Source organism: Macaca nemestrina, chromosome 10 (genome assembly GCF_043159975.1).
Source record: "Macaca nemestrina isolate mMacNem1 chromosome 10, mMacNem.hap1, whole genome shotgun sequence".
Lineage (NCBI taxonomy): Eukaryota > Metazoa > Chordata > Mammalia > Primates > Cercopithecidae > Macaca > Macaca nemestrina.
Genome location: NC_092134.1, coordinates 1,612,113 through 1,618,638, shown reverse-complemented (window position 1 = coordinate 1,618,638; position 6,526 = coordinate 1,612,113). Strand labels below are relative to the sequence as shown.

Sequence of the window (6,526 nt, the reverse complement as noted above, 5' to 3'; positions counted from 1 at the left end):
CAAGAGTTAAATATGTGACACATCAATGTGCTCAATGTCCTTACATATTATACATGAGACATGTGTGCACAGATAGGAAGGCAGGACAGGTCTGAGCACCTCCCGCCACCCGTCCCCTCTGGGCTCAGGAGAGCTGCTCGTGGCTGCAGCCAACTTGGCCTCCCTGCCCTCACCTGCTCCCCCTGCTGCCTCCAGAGACCTGGGCTTTCTCCCCGTCCACCTGGTTCCTCTCCTCGGGCTGCCTCTCCCAGGCCATAAACATGCCCGGGGCACATCAGTGTTGAAAAGAGCTGTTTCTCTGCTGTCCTCAACCCCAAGCTATAGGCTACACCTTGTTTCCCACCCACGGAGAATCTTCTAGGGAAATTAGTGCACAGGATAAGCTTTTAACAGATTATCACAAGTGTTTTCATCCTATTGTTTCCTGTGACCATGTGGCCCGCCCATCCGGGATGGTCTGCATCTGGGGAAGACGGGGAAGCCGGGAGGGCAGGCCCAGTGGGGGCCTCCCCACCCACAGGTTCCTCCTCCTCCTGATGGAGAAGCCTCATCTGCTGCGAGGGGTAGGGGGTGGGGGGTCATACTTAGAGCAGCAATCATTCCTGTTTATCTGAAATTCAAATCTGCCTGGCTTCAGGTACATTTATTTACTAACCTGCTCCACCTGGAATGATTTGGGACTGCACTTCCCATCTCCCTGGGAAGGATCAGCGGTGTTTGGACAGGCACTTTGCACCCTGGGTGCCTGTGAGGCGGGTTCCCCTTCAAGAAGAGGCCTAACCAGTGCTCCTGGTCCCCGGGTGGGGTCTCCTCACAGCCTGGCGTCTGGGTGGTCCGTGCAGTCTGCAGGGCAGGCTGCTCTCTGTCCCTCCAGTAAGGACGGCCGCTGCAGGGGCGCTGCAGGGAGGCCAGGTGCTACGGGGTAGAGGCCAGAGCTGGGTCGCTCAGTTCCCTCTGCTCTTGTCCTCAGACCCCAATGCCAGCTCTAGAAAGAGGGACCCTTTTGCCTTGGCCTCTCCTGTGGCACAGGCCTCCCTCCCCACCCCACCACGGCAGTGGTGGCAGGTGCTCCAGGGACACCTGCTTCCCTCACAGTCTCACCCTGAGGACACTGATTTGCCTTCTTGCCCACAGGTCCAGAAAAGTCTGGATTTGATCCTGGCACTGAGGGTCTCTGTGAGCTTAGACTCCTCTCCCCACAGGGGGAAGGGCAGGGCCGGTGCGTCTCACGGCCGCGGCAGGCTGATGGGGCTGTCACACAGCTTTCTGGCCCTGAGCTGAGGGCTTAATGCTATCATATCACTTAATACCCCCAGGGACCTGGGTGAGGGACAGCTCCATTCCCATTTGACAGAGAGGAGGCTGGGGTGTACTGAGAAGTAATCACAGCTGTGTTGGTAACATTTAACAGCCAGCTTTCCAGAAACACAAAGCACCCTGATTTGTGGAGATTGCCAGGTTCCCTGGTGCAAATGTCCCCGGCATATCCAATTTCAAGTGCGAGCAGTTTAACAACTGGCTTGTAAAACCCCTGAAAATGTGAGAGTCGGCTCCCGCATGCTGCTGTGGGACAGCTGCAGCTCCCTGATAACCTTCTAGGACCTGCCTCAGTTGGGGAGGAGAGGAATCCCGATCTCGGGGGCCTGGACACCAGGGGGGCTCCACTCAGAGCCTCTGGCCCTCACCATTCCAGGACCCCTCTTGGGCTTCTGTGTTCTCTCTCCAGGGCTGGCTCCTGACACTCCTCTTTGGACAACTGTCCTTAGGCCACTGAGCCCGACTGGCCCCATCGCAGTGAGCTGGAGCGGCCTGGGGGCCGGCCTTGCTGAAGCCGCCTCCTCCCAGCTTGTGGGAGGTGATTTCAGTGTTCACAGTTGTCAGGAATTATGTAAACCAGGTATGACACAGGCTTAACATCAGTCACGGCGAAATTATTCACACCCCAGGAACCTGGCAGGGGCTCTGCTGCTGCTGCCCCCAGGAGCACGTTGTTCCACACTCAGCAGCTCACCCTGTCTCATCCTCCCCACGCAGCGAGGCCTTGACCAGTGACGGGGTGTGGGAGCCTCCAACAGGGCGGCTGAGGCAGGTTCATGCTCCAGGGCGCCCCTGCAGGACCACAAGGAAGTCATTGCGGTCAGGAGACCTGGTGCTGACGGCTTTGCTTGTCCTGACCCCGTCCCTGTCCCGGCTCCCAGGCCCTCCCTTCACGCGTCACCTGTTCCCGAGTCCTCATCCCAGGATCTGCTTCCGGGGACCAGGCCTGATAGGCTCCAAAGCTCTGCTCTTTTTCTTTTTTTTAGACAGAGTCTCACTCTGTCACCCAGGCTGGAGTGCGGTGGTGCGATCTCAGCTCCCTGCACCCTTCATCTCCCGGGTTCAAGTGATTCTCCTGCCTCAGCCCCCTGAGGAGCTGGGATTACAGGCACGCGCCACCATGCCTGGCTAATTTTTGTATTTTTAGTAGAGATGGAGTTTCACCATGTGTTGGTCAGGCTGGTCTTGAACTCCTGACCTCGTGATCTGCCCTCCTCGGCCTCCCAAAGTGCTGGGATTACAGGTGTGAGCCACCGCGCCCGGCCCCAGAGCTCTGCTCTTAACCAGCACCGCAGCTGAGGGAAAAGCAGGAGGCATCTGGCTGTTAATGATGATGACGTTTTCATTATTCTGTGTGGTTTGGGTTTATTTTCCCCAAGGAGCACAGTGCACAGAAAATAGAACATTTCAGGAATACCAACCAAGCTAAGCAGTATGTTCACATGATATTTATGAAAACTATGATGAAACTGGCTCCACAAACAGTTGATAGAAGATGGGCTGTGTAAAACTGGTACTGGGAAAATGGGTTATCTGTGTGGAGGAAAGTAAGACTGAATCTCTAACCAATACTGCAAACAAAGGTGGAGTCTAGATGGATTAAAAGCCTGAATATGAAAAGAGAGAAAACAGGAAAACATATAGAGTCTTTGGGAGCCTGTGCCTGGGAATATTTTTTAAAACACATTTGGAAAGCATAAACCATAGAAAAATGGTTAGTTTTGTCACATCAGAACAAAGGATGCCTGCTTAATGAAGAAGACCATGAACAAAATTATTAGATACCTGGCAAAATGGGAAAAGAGATTTGCAAAGTTTAAAACTGGAAAGTGACCAATGTGTCAAATATACAATGTAACTTTATTAATCAACAAGGAAACCAGGAGAAATCCCAAAGAATGGACAGAGTGATGGGAGCAGCCAACACCCAGGAGAGGAAATCCCAACAGGCCAAGATGCCACACCCAGGCTGTCTCCTTTCACTCCTGGCGGTGATTAGGAAGCTGGCGCTGCCCAGCCTGGGCAGGGAGGCAGGGACGCAGGGACGTCCTGCAGGTGGGGGTGGACGGAGGGCCCTGGACCCAGCGGTCCCACCTCACGTAGACACCCAGGGAGGGGCTGACCCAGGCCCACAGATGACCTCTGAGCCTGTCTGTGGGGTCCGGGAGGGGCACAGGACCTGGGTGGGTGTCCCTGGGAGAACAGAGAGGAAAACGAGCTGGACGCACACGGAGAACCATGCAGTAACGAGACAGAATGAGCTGGTGCACACGGAGTGATATGAGAGAATCTTTAAAACACGATTATTTGTAAAAGTTTAAAAATACACAGAATGAAATTAATCACATGAGACCATCGATGTTCGTGCCCAGAAACAGCAACGGACACTCTCCAAGAACACGTCCCAATAAAAAGATCGTCATCAAACGCGGCTCAGTGATTTCCTAAGGGCAGGGAGGGGAATGGGAATAGGAATGGGAAGGAACGAAAATACATCATAAAGCCTGAAGCCTGAAGGAATCCACGCGCAGACAGATGATATGTGACGTGTCACGCACTGCGCAGTGGGGTTCGTTCAGCCCTGACTCTTGAGGGCCAGTTATGAGAAGGAGGAAAAGATGGACACAGTGAGGTAGGGCTGTGAGGCCCGTGGAGACCTCCCAGGCTGGGCGTCAGGATGTGTGTGTCCTCCCTCCTGTTACAGGACAGTGTGACTCCACCCCCTGCCTGGCCCCGCCCCTCCTGCCTGGCCCCGCCCATGCCTGACCCAGCCCCCTTCAATCTGGCCCCACCCCTAGGGCCTGACCACACGTCTCCACCTTGGCCCCGCCCCTGGGGTTTGACCTTGCCCCTCCATCCTGGCTTCCCCCAATGCTTGACACTGCTCCATGGTTAGACTATGCCCTTCATCCTGGACCCACCCTCTGTCTGGCTCCTCCCTTCATCCTGGCCCCACCCCTATCTCCACACCCATGGCTTGGCTACTCCTGTCCCTCCTATCTCTACTCCCTCTTTCTAGCCATTTCCTTCTCTGATCCCTCACCTCTACTCTGGCCCTGCCCTTACGGTTTAACCGCACCTCTCCACCCTGACTAGCCCCTGTGGCTTGACCCCGCCCCTCCGTCCTGGCCCCACCCCCCATGACTTGACCACACCTCTCGTTCCTGGAGACCGACCCCGCCCCTCCACCCTGACCCCTCCCCTACAGCTTGACCACGACCCCACCGTGGCCCCACCCCTGTGGTTTGACCCCGCCCCTCCATCCTGGCTTTCCCCAGAGCTTGACAGGGCTCCATGGTTAGACCATGCCCTTCATCCTGGACCCACCCTTCTGTCTGGCACCTCCCCTCATCCTGGCCCCACCCCTATCTCCACACCTATGGCTTGGCCACCCATCCTGTCCCTACCCCCTATTTCTAGCCATTTCCTTCTCTGATCCTTCACCTCCACCCTGGCCCTTATGGTTTAAACACGCCTCTCCACCCTGACCTTGTGCCTGTGGTTTGACCCTGCCTCTCCATCTTGGCCTCATCCCTTTCTCCACACCCATGGCTTGGTGACGCCTGTCCATCCTGTCCCCACCCCCTCTCTAGCCATTTCCTTCTCTGATCCCTGGCCTCTACACTGGCCCTGCCCTATGGTTTGACCACACTCTCCACCCTGACCTCACCCCTGTGGTTTGACCCCAACCATCCATCCTGGCCCCACCCCCTATGACTTGACCACACCCTGACCCGCTGTGTGCTCAATGTCACAGATGCTTTCAGCCTGCAGCCCCCCTTTGCCCACGGCCCCAGCTCCTCACGAGAGGAACACTGGCTACCTCAGCTCAGCATGGTGTCCCCTGCGCAGCTGACACAGAGCTGTGCTGTCTCCAGTGTGGATAAGCCTGCAGGTGGCCCCAGCTCAGGCTCCTAAGCGCTTTCTGGAGCCCGGAAGCAGAGCCCTCCTTCTATTCTGTTCTATTAGGACAGGCGCTCCCTGTGGGGCCAGTGCACCCTCCTGCAGGAAACCCTCCAGGGTGGGATGGAGATGCTGAGACCTGGCCACACCCAGACTCCTCTCCAGGCCACTATCCCTCCGCAGTCATTTAATGAGCGCCTACTGTGTGCGAGGCAGGGCTGGGCAGTCTCTGAGCACAGGGTCCTGTGTCTGGGACGGAGCTGAACTGGACGCCACGCAGTCCTGCAGTGCTGAGTGGGTGGAGGAGGGGCCGAGGCCTGGGGATGTGGGTGGGGACACCCCGCTGGGGAGGGGCTGGGCAGAGAGGGGCAGGGTGAGCAGGTCCGGCCAGGACACGGAGGGAGCCTCGCTGGCAGAGGGCACAGGGGTCAGGGCCCGTAGGGAGGCTGCGGTGTCCTGGGATTAATGAGGTCCAGCAGGGCTGGGAGAAGGGTGGGGGAGATGGACCCCAGGCTCAAGGGTCAGTCCCCTGAGGACTGAACTCTGCCCGCTCTTTCTCTTGCCCAATTCTTTCCTAAGAGTCCTGGGGAGTCACATCTTACAAACCACAGAATCTCATGAAACGGGTTTTTCTATTCACCTGTATAATGGGGGTCACCTTCCAGCCTGACTGTGGTGCAGCTCATGGAACAGACAGCAGACCCCTCCTCTTAACCCCAGCACCCCTTCCCCGGACTCCAAGGCTTCAGACAAAGCTTGGCTCTCTCAGCCATCTCTGAGCTAAAGAATCCCGGAAACCCACCGGTGACTGGTAAGCCCCGGCCTCCCGAGGTCCTGCCTTTGCGGGCTGAGCCAGTGCATCCCTTCCCTGCATGGATTCGTGATTGTACGTGCAGGCCCTGCCTCTCTGCAATGCATGAAACCAGCTGTAACCAGCCCTGGGGCACTCTCAGGAACTCCCCAGCCTGTGTCCGCTGGGCTGTGGGCACGCACACTGGCTCAGAATAAACCTCTTTCGATAGTTTGGTAGAATTTGGTTTTTCTGTCATTAGCTTTCAGGGCGCTGTCTGTCTCAGTGCTGAGTGTGAATGAGTGTGTGTGTGTATGACCTTGCATGCGTGTGAGAGGGAATGTGTGAGCACGTGTGAGTGTGAGCGTGTATGTATGTGAGCGTGTGAGTGTTCATGAGTGTGCATGGATGAGACTGTGTGTGTTATGTGTATATGAGTGGTGTGTGTGTGTGAGAGAGAGAGAGTGTGTGTCTCCTGCTGACTCGGACACACCATCCCTGCTCTGCCCTGTAAAG

The 6,526-nt window shown here is 56.5% G+C and overlaps 1 long non-coding RNA gene across 2 annotated transcripts; it reads left to right on the top strand.

Moving 5' to 3' along the window:
• The first annotated feature begins 3,566 nt into the window (after positions 1 to 3,566).
• On the top strand, positions 3,567 to 6,241 carry LOC139356596 (uncharacterized). Of its 2 annotated transcripts, XR_011608640.1 has the most exons (3): positions 3,567 to 3,949; positions 5,287 to 5,514; positions 5,800 to 6,241. It is a non-coding gene; the product is annotated as an uncharacterized lncRNA (long non-coding RNA). The 2 variants fall into 2 exon arrangements; XR_011608639.1 differs by lacking the exon at positions 5,287 to 5,514.
• The last annotated feature ends 285 nt before the right edge of the window (positions 6,242 to 6,526 follow it).